Genomic DNA, 15120 nt, shown 5'->3' on the forward strand with positions numbered 1-15120 from the left:
AGTGGCAGGGAGCTGCATCAGGAGCCAGCTGGGAAGACGGGCCTGTGCACCTCGCCCCACCTGCCATGCACCCGGAGGTCACTGAGCCTGAGTCCTCCTCACCTGTCCTTGCCGGGTGCCTTTCACCTGCCCCGGCCAGCCCTGGACTCTGCTCAGTTGTCACCCTGAGGCACCCTTCTCCCGAGGTGGCTCCTGAGTGTGGAGGATCCTGCTCCAGCAGCAGCCCCAGGAGGTGTCCTTCTCAGAGCCAATGGCCGGCATTCGGGAGGGCAGTTTAGCCCCACAGTCAGGAGGCTCAACAGGCCCACCCCAGCTCTGAGAGGAAAGTGACCAAGAGGTCTTTATTGCGGCGCTGATTAACAGGGAAGGAAGAGAAAGACAGACAGACAGCAGGGAAAGAGAGAAGAAAGAGAGAGGGGAGAGTTTTTATGGCCAAAATCCAATGGGGTCTCTGGGTCTGCAAGCTGACTTGTTGGCATGTAATGATATGGGGTCACACAGCAGGGGCTAAGGGTGTCATCTTCTGCCTTCAGGCAGATGGGCAGGGGTCAGATGTGGGTTTCCGTTGCACCAGACGGGTGGGGGTCGAGTGTCCAGCCTTGATTGGGGTCAGCGTGTTCAGCCTTGAGGCCACCTGCAGCTGACATTCCTGCAGCCTGCTCTGCAGCTAACGAGCTCCACTCTGGGGAGCCCCCTAAGAGTGAGTCCAAAGCCCTTGGACGACAGGGTTCCTGGGACAAATGCCTCTGTCCAGGGGAGACAGGGCAGGTCACCCCAGTGACTGACTTACAGACCTACACAAGCAGGTAGGCCCCAGCCCTGAAGCTGAGCCACTCAACCCAGAGCCAGACCCCCAAGAAGAGATTCACCCTGTGGTCTGGTCACTCTTCTCTGCCCATCCTGCCCTTCCTGCCCTCTGAAACCTCTGGGTCCTGTGGGCCTCCAGGAGAGTCGTGTCCTCGGCCTGTGGCTCCTCAGAGAGGAGGTGCAGGAGATCTTAGCCTGGGCCGGGGTCAGGCAGAGTGCTCAATTGGGGTTTTCCTTCACCTGTGTCAGAAATCTAGTGGGTTTGTTTTAGAAATTTGTTTTTTTTAATTGTTGGTAGACCTTTATTTTATTTATTTATTTATTTATATGTGGTGCTGAGAATCAAACCCAGGCCTCCCATGCCAGGTAAGTGGGCTACCACTGAACTGCAGCCCCAGCCCCTAGAAATTTAGTTTTTTTTTTTTTTTTATTGGTTGTTCAAAACATTACAAAACTCTTGACATATCATATTAGAAATTTAGTTTTGAAAGGGCAGATTACGAAGTTTCTGGGACTCTGGGGAGTAGAGAGTAAAGAGGCAGAAACTGGAAATCAGCTCTGTGCAAGGGTCTACCCCAACCCACACAGGTGGGGACCCTGAGGAACTGGTGTGGCTGGGGTCAAGTTCCCACTTAAAATAGAGATGCAGTCCTGTAATCCCAGTGACTTGGTGCCGCAGTCCGGCTGCCGCAAAATAACCGGGGGGTGACGAACAACTTGTGTACATTGATGCAGCAGGAGTGGGAGCCGTTTATTGTAGGACAGGAGGGGTCTAGATACATTCCACACAGCTTATCTTAATTAACATAAACTAGATACAGCAGTCAACCAATAAGGAATCTCCACACTTAATGGCTCGCTGGCGTTACTTCACAAACCACTCCCTCTGGCAAAATGCCAGGCGCCATCCTGACTTGTTTACAGACCCTAACATTATTGGGAGGCTGAGTCAGGAGGATCACAAGTTTGAGGCCAGCCTGGGCAACTTAAGGATGCCCTGTCTCAAAATAAGAAATAAAAAGGATTTGAGGGTATAGCTCAGTGGTAGAGCATCAGTGGAGAATCCCAGGACCAGGGTGCCGGCTCCACTGTGCCCCTGACCCCAACTAGCAGCGATCTCCAGATGACCTGGGATGGGGAGGGGTGAGATACACCACCATCCCAGTGGCTCTGATTCCGAGGGACCCGGCCTGGCCTGAGTTACTAACACGACCTTCTGGGAGTGTCCCTCAAGGTCTGCAGCTTGGAACTGGAGGCACACAGCAGCTCACAAACATCTCCAGTGAAAACCACACAGCACCCAGCAGCGCCACACGGCCACGTCACCCTCCTGACAAATGACCAGACGCTCTCTATTGAAGTTTCTATATTTAAATAATCCAGCCGCAGGGTGTTATTGAGTAAGGACTGACTTCAGGACAGACTCCCGTGCTTACTGGGAAGCTGCTGCCCTTTCAAGAGTCAGAACGTACCTTCAAAGTTGTTGTTGTGTTTCAGCTGAGGCTCTTTGGAACCAGCCAAGGCCATCAAGTGACTCCGACTCCGGCAGCCCGTGTGGACCTGGCTCATTCCAGGGCTGAAGGGAGCACCCAGAGCCTTTCTGGCTACCGTCCTTCTTTTTGACCTTGAGCGGAGCATGCTCAGAAATGTGCCTTTCCCAGGCATGTGCCTCCTCAGTCAAACACCAGGACTCCTCTGCATGGGGACAGCATCTCTTTGAAACGAGCCCAGGGCTGTCCTTACTCACCTGCTTCAGGTCATGAGGCCCCCACAGGTCCATCTCCCGCTTGTGCGGTTTGGCTTTGCACTCACCAGGTGTAGCACAAAGGACTTCCTTCTCCCCTGCACTGTTTGGGAGCCATTTGCCAAGTAACACCCCATCGACCCCCAAATAGTTAGTGTCTGTCTCCTTTGACCAATGCCTTGGCCTGCACAGCCACAGCCCTCGAGCTGTGACGTTGACCGGGCATCTGCCATGGGGCCTGCAGCTCTCCCCACATACACGTTCTATAAAGTGACCCCTGCCTGGCTCAGTGGACAAGATGTGTCCCATTCCTCAGCCAACTGAGGCAGGGGCAGAGGTCAGGCGGTCAGTGTAGGTAACAGGGTGGGGTGGCGAGGGTGGCGGCTAGTTCTCAAGTAGAGAAGGAGGCTCGTTGGCCTCTGTGACTGTGCTCCTGGGCACGCTCCACGGCCCTGCCCTTGGTCACGTATACATAGGGGAGACATAATTAAAGAGGGGTTCTGGAGTCGTAAGAAGAAGTCGCGCCCCTCCCATAGGCTCTGGCTCTGAGTCCCCGCTCCTCCTGGGAGAAGTCTGTCTGCACCATTTTCTTTGTGAGCCTTGCTCTCTATGCTTGCCTGGGGACACGGACCCCTCCTGAGCTCCAGGACGGTCATCAGGAGGGGGAGCTGTCCTCGGGCCCTGCTTGCCCTTTCTGCCAGATGCTCTTACAGAGGACAGCTGGCCTTGGTTGGCAGCCCTGGGTTTGGATTTGCCAGTGTCTCCTCAAGGTGGCCTCTTGATGGGGAACCTGTAAGGCCAGGTTCGGGGGACCCCAAAAGACCTCCAGGAGCCGAATGCGATGCAATCACACAAGAGTCTTTGTTGCAAGCTGGAGCCTGGACTCACCACCGTTCCCGACGCAGCGGTCCCAGGGAGTGAGTCCTGGTCCTGTGTCCAGTGAGATTTTATAGGTTTGGGGGATACTCTATGTGTCACAACATCACACAGCAAGTCATTCCACACCGCGGGAAAGTCACACAACAACTCTTAACACTGATGAGCACACTCACCGGCGGGAACAAGTTGGGTAGGTGATTGGTTAGTTCAAGTGGTGGATAGGTTTGAACTGATTGGTTTAGGCCTCGAGGGGTGGCAAGAGTGTAAACGCTACACTCAGGGCGGCCGAAACCCCTGGGAGGGCTGGGTATCTGGGTGTCTCACTCTGGTTGGTTGTCGCTAAGTCCCAATCAGGCCTCAGGCATTCTTTTGGTCTTTCCAGGAACTTGCATTTGCTAACTCAAGGACCTCTGGTAAGGACCGAGGACTCAGCAGCGTAGCTTATGCGCCTAGGAACAGGTTTTCCAAGGACAAGGGCCACCCTCCCTTTGGACAGGCCCTGCTGAGGTAGAGGCTGGTTTTTCAAAAATGGAGTCACATCAGTTTCTCAAACTTCACGGGACAGACCTGAGTCTGGAGCACCCCTCGAGGAGGTCAGCTGCTCCCCACTTCCAGACACGAAAGCCCACGGCCACCGCTGCCCAACTGCGTCCTCTGAACCTGGAGCTGAAGGCCTGTGGTGGCCACGCTGATTTAGCCCTGTGTAGGGAGAGGGACTCTGGCATCTAGGCACAGCCATGCGCCAACCCGTCCCGGACACCTTGTCCCTCGGCCCCCTTCTGCTCCTGGTCTTGCAGTCACACGGCCACCCCACTCCTGTTCCTTTCTCCCAGGAAGCACCTCAGCTGGCCAAGCTTCCAAGCCCGGGCACTGACCGTGCCAGTGTGGAGCCTTACCTGGATCACACGGGTGGGAGCACCAAGGGGTGCCCCGGGTCCCCGAGTCACGATGTACTTCGTGGCACATGGTGCACCCCGGGGCCGTCCAGGCTCTGGACGGTCAGAAGCAAGCGCCCAGCTGGAAGGGCCTCCTTTTGCCCATTGGTCGGTTCCCCTGTGTGAGGCGTCCTCAAGAGCCAGTGCAGCACCCACCTCCAGTTTAGTGGACCGTCGTCTTGTCCCGGGAGGTCAGGACTGCTTTCCCGGGGTGGAGCCCTGGGTTGCAGAAATGGAGGCAGACATTTTGCCAGTGGGTCCTGGGGGAGTAGGGAGAGGAGGGCTCCCGTCCTGCCCCTGACCCTTGGGCCTGCGCCTGGCTCTGGGAGAGAAAGCACCGGGCACTGTGTGTCACTGAGAGCTCAGACTCCACTCCGGAGGACGCTGCCCAACCCCAGGGCCTGGCCACCAGGGGCCACAGCACCCGGGTCTTCAGAAGAGCGTCCCTCATTCTGCCGGCTCAGGAGCTGCTTGAGGCGTTCCCTGGATTTCCGGTTTTCTGGCTGGACAGATCTGACAACCCCCACTCGTGACAGGCAGCTCTGGTCACAGGGTGACTGGGTGGTCCGTGCCTACGTGTTCAGTCTCTAAGTCCCAGAAGCGAATTTCATAGCAGATATTCCTGAAGATGAGAACAGTTGTCAACTGCTAATGCGTCGTGCTGTGAGTCACCTGGGGGACCTGCCACATGCTTCTGTCACGAACCTGTCACCAGCGTTGGGCCTGCTGCCTGGCGTGTGGCCAGGGCAGCCTGGTCTGTTCCTGGGCCTTCCCCTGCTCTTGGCCCAACTCAGACCCAGTAGGTGTTTGGATGCCGGCGACGACGGAGTACAGGGAAGACACCTGCCGCGGAGGCGGCGTGTTTCCCAAACCAGACGACCTCCCACGTGCCTCTTCCTGAGCAGTCGGGGCGCCACAGGCAGCGGCGTGCTCTTTCCCTTGGTAGGGACCCCGAAGGTGGCTCGATTTCTGCCTTCTGGGATGCACGTCTTATCAAAGGGCCCAGGGCAGGTCCCAGTGTGCTCCTGGGGGCCATGGGCCTGTGTGTTCCTTAGGATGAGGATTTGGAGTTTCCTGAGTTGTGACGGCCCTGGAGAGCCGGACGCGTGCCCTGAGGGTGCTTGGGAAAAGCCCCCCAGAGCCATGGCGGGAGCAGGTGACTGTCGTGCATCAGCAGGCGGAGCAGCAGATGTGACTGGAGTCCCTCCTGCGATCTGTCCGGGCCCCGGGCTCCGTCTGTTCTCTGAGCAGCTGAGGAGGGAGTAGGGGGACGCGTGTTTTCACGTCTGTGAGAAGGACTTGCCAAGCGGGTTGCTAATCTCGGGAATCCCTTTTGGAATGTGTCCTGCCCCTGGTCGCCATCAGGAAGGCAGAGTCCATTCCCACAACTTCTAGGGGGCCTTTCCCACTACCGCAGCCATCCCATGGCTCAGGAGGCCAGGGTGGGATTCTCTCCTGGATGTGCGTGTCCACCTCAATAGTGCACCCCTGCTGTAACACACGTGTGCCCCAAAAGTTCACGCCGACCTCCCTGGGCCCCCACTCTGGTTGCTGGACCACATGGGGGCCAGGGGATTCCAGCAATGAGCAGTCACCCTGCCAGGGGGCTGCTAGTGCCTCTGGGGGAGGCTAAGAGGAAGGACTGCCCACTAGAGTTTCAGCTGCGTAACAGGATCCTCGAGGCACCGGCTCTGGGCCCAGGATTCATCAGCTCCCCGCCTCAATCCCCAAGTCCCTTTTTCCAAATAACGTCACATTATCTTACGGGCGCTCTCCAGCCCCTGCTGTGGCTGCCATGTAACTCTGAGATTTCCACATTGCTGTCCTTCCACCACAGAGGGTGGGGCGCTGGTGATGGCCACATCCCTCGGCCAGGTCGGAGTCTGCAGGTAGAGCCCTGTCCTTGTCCAAGGTCACGGAACTGGTCAGTGCAGAGCAGCGTGGCCTGCTCACCTGCTGCAGGCAGCCTGAGCTGTCAGGCCACCACAGAGCTCATCAGGACAGCTGTCCTGGGACTTCCTGGGGGAGGCCAGCAGGGAGGCCAACATGCTCCCTGGCCAGCCTGGGCTCTGCAGACAGGCCCTTGCACAGGCACACCCACACCCACACACGTGTGCACTCGCACACACTCTGACACGGGAAGGTGGGGCTGGGGCTGCAGGAGGGCGGGGAGCGCCGCGGGTGGGTGGCAGGGGCCGCGTTCCCAGGAGAGCCTGGGCTGGGCCGCTCAGCTGCTGCTGTGCAGCGCCCCTGGGAGCCCTCCCTGCACATGGACGAGGCGAGACCCTCCAGAGCCTCTGGGCTGCTCCGATTCCTTCCTCGGAGGCCCCAGGGAGGGGGGCTTTGTTCGCCTTCCTGTTCTCAGAGTGTGCAGGCAGCTCGGCAGAGCCCCTGAAACCGGACCCCAGCTCCCAAGGGGACACGTGAGCCAGGGTGTGGGCAGGGCCGGGTCAGAGCTGCCTGAGCCGGGGACAAGTGGACTCAGGGAAGGGCGGGGTGTCAGGGTTCCCGGCAGAGCCAGGAAGGGCGGGCGCCGGGCCGGTCCCTGAACCGAGGCTTTCTGAGGTGGCCCCTGCACAGGGACCCAGGAAGGAGGGCCCCTTCCCCAGGGAGGGTGTTATCAGGCCACCCAGCTCTGGACCCAGAACAGTGCAGCAGGACGGACGCGGGGAAGGATCGCAGACGCCCAGGGCCCACGCTGGGTCCCCACTGGGAGCCCAAGTCCATGGGGGTGACTGAAGAGGCCCCTGGGCCTCCACCCTGTGTCCGACCCCGTCCCTCCTTCACACCTGACTTTCACCCCAGCCCCCCACCCGTCACTGCCTGGCTGCTCAGCCCAAGTCCCACCTGCCCCAGGCCCTTCCTCATCTTTGGCACCCCGGGTTTTCCCCTGCCAGTGTCCCCAGGACCAGTCATTTGGTGACCTGTGGGCCTCCACCCTCGCTGGCCTCCCCAGGTCTGTGTGGCCTGAACCTGCCCAGGGCCCAGCTGCTTCCTGGAGGACAGACACCACCAGGCTCCTCAAGCCTGGGCCCAGCCGGTGACTCCAGGCTCCGGTCTCCCTGGGCACTTGCTGCTGGTCTCCCGTGTCCCCTCTCATGTCTTCCAGGATCAGGGGTCATCCATGTCCCCTGCCTTGCATGAGGCTGACCCTGGAGGGCAGGTCCTGTCCCTCACTGCTCTGGGACTCGTCTGTGAGTGAGTGGACGCATGGGCAGAGGCACGGGTGGAGGACGACACAAATGACCCCCAGGGAAAGAGCCAAAATCCACCTCTGTGTGGCTGCAGAGAGCACAGGCCCTGGCTGCCCCCGTGCAGGGCGCTCAGGGTGCTGGGGTGCTGGGGAGCGGGTGATGGACCCAGCCTGATCCGTCTGAAGATTGGGAGCCCTCTTATCACAAAGCCGTGGAAGCTCATCTCCGTTTGACTGTAAAATACTAGGACTTCTGTTTGGCCTGCCGTAATCTGATGTTGGGAACACTTGCTCGGGGTCCTGCCCGTGTGCGGAGCTCACCCCAGCCCGCTCTCCTTGGCCAGACAACACCCGCCCTCAAGTCCCCGCTGCCCCTCATCCACTCTGATGTGGGACTCTGTCTGCTCCGACCTGGAGACGCACACCGCGTGGATCCTAAACCTGCTGTCTGCCCTTGTGTGGCGCTTGCCTGGACCCTGCCAGCTCCAAGTCCCCGAGACACCCGGCTTTGTGACGTCGGTGCTGTGAGACCTTCTGCCCTCAGACCAGCCGCTTGGCCCGGCTGCTCGCGAGGCCGTCGCTGGTCAGCTCTCTTGTGCGCGCAGCACAGTGAGCTTTGATTTGGTGTGAAGTTGGAGTGTTCTTTGCGTCTCGGGTTCAGCAGGGAGCAGGTGCAGGGCGGCTCAGGATGACCACCAGAAGGCCCCGTGCCCTTTCTCCGAGGTCTGGGCCTAGGAGGTGGGAGGGGCTTCCTGCTGTCTCAGCCAGTCTTCCGCAGCACAGTGTGGGAGAGCGCTGGGTGTGGGCCAGCAGGGTGCCGGGTCAACTAGGAGGAGGGCACTCGAGCTGCACCTGCCCGGGCAGGCGTGCAGTTCAGAGCGTCTGCGTCCCCTTCCCTGGGGGAGAGGAGAACGGGGGATGCTGTAACGTTCAGGGCTCAGCAAGTTCTCTCCAGGGGACCCCGTGGGCTTGGAGAACATGTGGTGCCCTGGACAGAGCGCTTGGACCCACAAAGTTCTGTGTGGACCAGCTGGGCCTGTATGACCCAAGTCCACCCGTGTCCTGTGGACCACCATCGGCCTGCAAAGGAGCTCCGATCATGGGGACTTGGGAGAAGCAGAAGCGACGGTTCTCTCCCTGGGGTCCGGCAGGCTCCCGCGATCCGAGGGAGCTGCTGTTTTCCCTCAGGACACCGTGTCGGGTGGCCATCTCCCCTTCAGCATGGGAGCGGCAGCACAGGGCTGGGAGCAGGGGCTTTCTGGAGCAGGGGCTTTCTGGAGCAGGCCCCGCTGAGCGCCAGCTCAAGGGGACCCCAGGAGGGGACAGCTGTCCCAGTCACCATGCCCCTCTGGCCCTCGGTGCATGCGCAGGCACACACCGTGAGCACGTGCATTGGGCTCCTGGGGGACGCAGGCCCAGGGATGCAGGGACGTGCACTCAGGAGCGGGTGTGTACACACAGAAACTCTGGCACCCGGGCCCCAGGGCGAACACCCCCACGCGCACACAGGACAGGCAGGCCCCAGGCACACGCGGGTACCCACGTTCCAAGAAAGCACACCGGCACTCACGTGAATCCATGTGTATGTACACATAGGCACACTCGGGACCCGCGTGAGCACACACGCCCACAGGCACTTTTGGCCCACAGAGGTGGAGTCAGCAGCTCCACCCTAGATGCTGGTCTTCGTGAGGGTCCCACAGGCTTGGCCATGACCCTGTCCTGGGCTTGGCTTCCTGCAGGACAGTCTCCCCAGCAGGTGACAGCAGGCTCCCGTGGCCGGCTGGTTCAGGGAGTCCTCTGCAGGCAGCCAGCCGCAGAGAGGGTGTCGGAGGTGGCTCCCAGGCTCCTGGCCGGGCCTGATCTGGAGCCTCTGAAGGTAACAGTGTGAGGGGCTGGGAAAGACCCTGCTCCCGAGGGAAGCTGGGGCACCCCAAGGCCTTGCTTTGTTTCCTCTGGACAATGAGGAATTCAAAAGAGCATCCAGTCCAAACTGTTTGTTTTTTTTTTTTTTTTTGGCACCAAGGATTAAACCCAGGGGCACCTGACCACTGAGCCAGGTCCCCACCCTATTTTGTATTTTATTTAGAGACAGGTCTCACTGAGTTGCTAAGCGCCTCGATGAATTGCTGAGGCTGGCTTTGAACTCGAAATCCTCCTGCCTCAGCCTCCTGAGCTGCTGGGATGACAGGTGTGTGCCATAGTGCCTGGCTCCAGTCCAAATTTCTATGGGGTGGCCCGTCCTGTCCTTGGCTCTTGGGACAGCCCTGTGTGACCAGAAACCACTAGGACCCGCTGTCCCCAGCATGGATGGATGGGACAGGGCCCTCGGTTCCAGTCCTGTCTTCTGAGCCTCAGTGGCATGTGTAGGGAGGGTGTCTGGGAGGTCGGTGGCCCTTGGAGCCGAGGGAGGCCCGAGTCTGGGGGTACGAGGGCTCAGTGCTGTGCCCAGGGCGGGGCTGGCCGAGAGCCTAGGCCTGAGGTCAGATTGGAGGCTGAGGCCTCTCTCGTCCTTCTCCAGGCACCCTAACCTCCTGCATCCAGCAGCAGCTGGGAGTCCCCTGACCCTGCTTTGGGGTCTCTGCCCGCCAGGAGGCAGCCCTGCTGGCAGCCTGGGCTGAAGCTTCAGGGCCCTGCTGGGAGGGCGCGTGGGTGGCAGGATCCCCTGGTCCTCTGCCCCGGGAGGCCGTGGCTTTGCTGGTGGGGAAAGGCCAACCCACCCCTGTTACATAAGGGGATCATAACAGGTCTCACGAGGATGGGCTCCCAGAGGCGCTGCTGGTCACCGGGCCAAGAGGTTAAGCTCTTCTGAGTGGGCAGGGCGGGCTGGAGAGGGTGTAAAGAGATACTGTGGGAAAGGCCAGCCCGGGGGCAGGGTGGGGAGAAGGGAGGCTACCAACCCCTGTGGCCTCTACTTGGAGAAACTGAGGCCCGTGCCCTCAGGGTCAGCATCTGGGGGAGGGGGAGAGACCCAGCCTGTGGGCAGGTCCTGGGTGGGCGGAGAGGTCTCTTCCCTGCAGACTCCCACCCCAGCTCCTCAGTCCCCGGGAGAGGACTGGCCCTTCCCTCCAGCCTGAGGTCCCTGGGAAGGGCAGAGACCCTGCTCCCTCTCCCCCCAACCCACCCAGGCCAGAAGCATCTTGGTCCTCCCAGACCCCAAGGGCCACTCCCCAGGCAGTGCCTCCTACTGGGGCTGCTCCTTGACAGCTGCTGTCCCCTCCCCAGAGCAGAGTGCGACAAGCCCAAACAGCCAGGCCCTGCCCCCCTCAGCTGAACCCTGTGCACAGACACTGCTCCGGCTGGGTGGCCGGTGTCCAGCTGGGAGGTCCTCAGGCTCCAACGCCTCAGCCTGGACACGCAGCAGCCGCTCCAGGCCCTCTGCCGTCCTGACCAGGAGCACAGGATCCCTTCCCAGGTGTTGACTTCTTTCAGGAACATTTTGTAGTTTTCAGGGTATTAGTCGTTTGTCTGGTTGTTCGATTTATTCCTATATAATTGGTTCTTTTAAATTCAAAATATAATTGTCTTGACTTCGGTTTTTGAATTGTTCATTACTATTGCATGTTGATCTTGCATTCCACAACTTTGCTGAATTCTTTTTTGGTCCTGGGGATGAACCCAGGGCCTCGAGTGTGTCAGGGAAGTGCTCTGCCACTGATCTACCCACAGTTCCAGATGCTGTTTTCTTAATTCTTTTATCAGCTGTAACCGTTATTCTGTGGTGATTTAGTATTTTCTGTATATAAAATCAAATCATTGCAAATAGAGATAGTCCTTCTTCTTCCTAATTTGGGTACCTATTCCCAGACTGTTTTATTGCAGTAAGATGCACATAGTACGCAGCCTGGTAGGGACGCACATCTGTCATCCCAGCACCCTGGAGACAAGGCCGGAGGGCGTGGGTCACAGACTAGCCTCAGCAATTTAGGAAAATCCTGTCTTGAAAACCAGCCGACCAGCCACAGAGCCGACCCCTTCCCAGCTCAGCTGTGTAAGTGTGCGCCCGGGCGCCAGGGTGTGGGGTGCCTGGGTGCCGGGGTGCGGGGTGAGCGTTCCCTCTGTTGCCTCCGCAGCTCTTGAGCGACTTCATTGTGCACTGTTGGGGATCAGAGCCAGCGCTGGTGTCGCCAGGTCACCCCCAGCCCTCACCCACCTTCCCACCACACGGTTTCAGCTCCATGATGAAAGTACAAATGACTGGGCAGACGCATCAGCAAGGTTCCCGTATTCCGCGTGGAGTCAGTCGGGCACTGGAGGGCTCATTTCTGGGTACAAAAATGGCCCCAGGTTCCAGAAGGAGCCTGGGTTTTATAGTTTACACTGAGGGTGAACTGATCCTTGGAGACGGCGGACACGCGGATGGGACACTGAGGGACCTAGTTGCGCAGGTTAAAATGTCAGGGGAAGGGAGCCGCTGAGACCCTGGGGTGAGGCCTCAAGTCCCGCCCAGCGCTCTCCTCTTCCTCTGGAAGTCCCCCCACTGGGCCTCCACACAGCACTGATGGGCAAGGGGGGAGGTAGAGCTTGGGGCCCCCTCCTCCAGGACCCCCCGGGGCTGGGAAGGAGCCTGGGAGGGAGAAGGCCTGCTCTCCCCTGGGCCACGTTACTGGGGAGGACTTTCTCCTGGCAGAGGGTCAGGTTTGGCTGATTTTCTTCCCCCTCCCAAGCCACGCTCTCTCCACGTTTCCCGCCAAGGTTGTCTGGTAGGAATGTCTTCTCCGTAACCTTTCCTTTTCTTCCTCCCTGTCTTCCCACCTTCCTTCCTGTTCCAGACGGGTCTCTCTCTGTTGCCCAGGCTGGTCTCCAGACCCTGGGCTCAAGTGATCCTCCTGTCTCAGCCTCCCTAGCTGGGACTACAGGTGTGCCACCATGATGAACTTCCTTTGTAGAGCTGAATAGTATTCCATGATGTGGATGGACACTTGGGCTGCTTCTGTGCCGGCTGTGGTAGACAGCATTGCTGTGTGCATGGAGTACAAGCACCCCCCCAGGACCCTGATTTCAGTTTTGGGGGTATATAATCTTCAATCCGAGCTGCTGGGTCACGTGGGGAGCTGCCAGACTGTCCCCTACAGCAGTGGCCCTGCTTTCCTTTCTTCTCACCTTTTTTAAACTGGGGACTGACCCTGGGCTCTGCCTCTGAGCTGCTCTCAGTCCTTTTCATCTCTCATTCTCCAACCTCCTGCCTCGGCCCCGGGAGCCTCTGGGATGACAGGTGTGTCCCTGTGCTGGGCTCATTTAACATTCTTACCAACTGTGCGCCAGGCCTCTGAGGTCCCCAATTCTCCCCTGCAGCCTGGCGCAGTCATCCCAGTGAGGGGGGGCACCTGCGGCTACAGCTGCTGAGTGTCCCCTCTCTAGCCGGCCACTGTGCCCCTTTGGAGAGGTGTCTCTCCAGGCCTGTGCCTGCTTTGTGAATCAGGCTGCTTCTTGGCTGAGTCTCAGGGGTTCTCTCTTCCTGATAGCAACCCCCTACCACACAGTGACCGGTAAACACTTCCAGATTCTCTTTGGGTCGCCCTTGTACTTTTGATGCCATTCTTTGGTACACAAAGTCTGTGTGCGCGCGAAGCAGGCAAGGAGCCCAGGGCTGTGGGCACTGGCTAGGCACATCCTACTCGGGGTGCCCTGGCTCTGGCTTGGACCTTGGTCTCTCGCGTTTTAATTCTGGTATGTGGTATCAGCCAAGGCCGTTCCGTCCTCTTCCCCCCCCCCCAGGACTGTTTAGGCTACTTGGGCCCCTTGAGATTCCCTACGACATTACAAATAAATTCTAAGATTCTGAGAGAAAAAAGTCATGGGGTTTTGACCAGGCTGGCCCTGAATCTGCGGATCACCCGGGCCAGTGGTTGTCGGGCCTGATAGAAGGGTCAAGGTTCATTTTTGCCACTTGGATGTCGGTTTCCCAGCACTTTCTATGCCAAAGACTTTTTCTATCACTGGGCAGATTTATTGGCAATGATCCAGCAGTGTGCACGCTGCTCTGCCCAGGATCGTCCCTGGTTTCTGGGCACCAGCCACTCTCCCCATTCCTGCCCCTCAGCACACCGAGAGCAGTGGAGGCCCCCACCCCCGGAACACCACCCTCGTGACCTCAGTGTCCCCCCTGGCTGGTAAGTACCCATGCACATTTCGGCGTCAGTGTTTTCATAATGTATTTGTCTGAGCTGGAAACAGGTCCTGCTGGCCTTGCGGTAGGAGTTGGGAAAGGTCCTCTATTTGCTGAGTCTCATATTGATAGAAGCCTTCCCTTGAATGTCTAGTAAATCGGACCATCTGGTCCCGGAGACCTCTTGGTGGAAACGTTTGTTAATAAAATCGCATTATAAAGGCTGGGGATGTTGTTCAGTGGTAGAGAACTTGTCTAGTATGTGCAAGGTCCTGGGTTCAATCCATAGCACCAAAAATAAATAATAAAACTATGGGCTCAGATACTGTGCTCTTCCAATCTTACCCTTTATCTTGACTCACTCCCCGCCCCCGTCCTGGGGCGAGCCCAGGAGTGCTCCACATCCCAGCCCTTCTTACATTTGTGATAAGGTTCCCCAAGTTGCCCAGGCTGGCCTACACCGTGGTCCTCCTGCCCCCCTCTGGAGGCGCTGGGAACACAGGCGTGCCCCCCCCCCCACCGCCAACTGACTTCTTAGGTAACACCAAAGGTCTCCCCACCACCACCACCTTCCTTTCTGTATCTTGGCTAGAAATCACACTGTACCTTGATCTTGTGTGACCAGCCAGGCTTGGACCTTCCCAGACCTGATAAACAAGGCGTCTGACGTCGGGCTCTGAACTCCACCCCCTGGCCCCTGGCTGCAGACGCAGGTGGAGGACCCCTCTGCTGCTGTCCCCAGGATGAGCTGCAGCACCAAGTTGCCCCCAAGCGTGCTGTGGACAGGTCCCCGGTGCCCAGTGCTGCTTGGGCCTCTCAACCAGCCCGTCTCGGGAGGTTTGGGCAGTCCCTTATGTACAATTCGCTGGTTTTCATCACACTCACAGAGTTGTGCAACCACGGAATAAACTAATGCTCAGCCGTGGCCGCCAGGAAACAGACCTCTCCTGCAGCTTAGGGGCGACGCCTTCTGCAGAGTCTATTTTTTGAGAGAAAGTAAAATGTTGTAAGTGACTTGTCTGAGGCCGGCCACCTCTGGGTGCCAGAGTTGGGGCTCCAGCAGGTCCAGCGGCCTGAGCAGAACCGCAGTAGAGCACCCATGTCTCCGCATCAGAGCAGAGCCAGAGGGCAGGCCCCTGAGCCTGGCCTTAGCCGGGAAGGGGTCCATCAGCCACTGAGTTCTACTTTTTCAGTGCTGGGATTGAACCCAGCCCTTTTCTCATTTTGAGACAGAGCTCCCTAAATTGCCAAGGCGGCCACTCAAATTGCCCCCACTCTGTGCATCTGTGAATAATCTCCTCCTCTAAGCAAATATTGGTTTGGGGTTACACATAAAATTTAGCGAGGGGTGAATTTGCAAGTAATCTGCACGTAGTGGGCGCCAACTGTTTGCATCAGTTCTTCTCATCCGGCCCTGGAGCCCTCCCCAGCTTGCTGGCCAGGTCCAACCTAT

The sequence above is a fragment of the Marmota flaviventris genome, chromosome 17 (assembly GCF_047511675.1).
Source record: "Marmota flaviventris isolate mMarFla1 chromosome 17, mMarFla1.hap1, whole genome shotgun sequence".
NCBI lineage: Eukaryota > Metazoa > Chordata > Mammalia > Rodentia > Sciuridae > Marmota > Marmota flaviventris.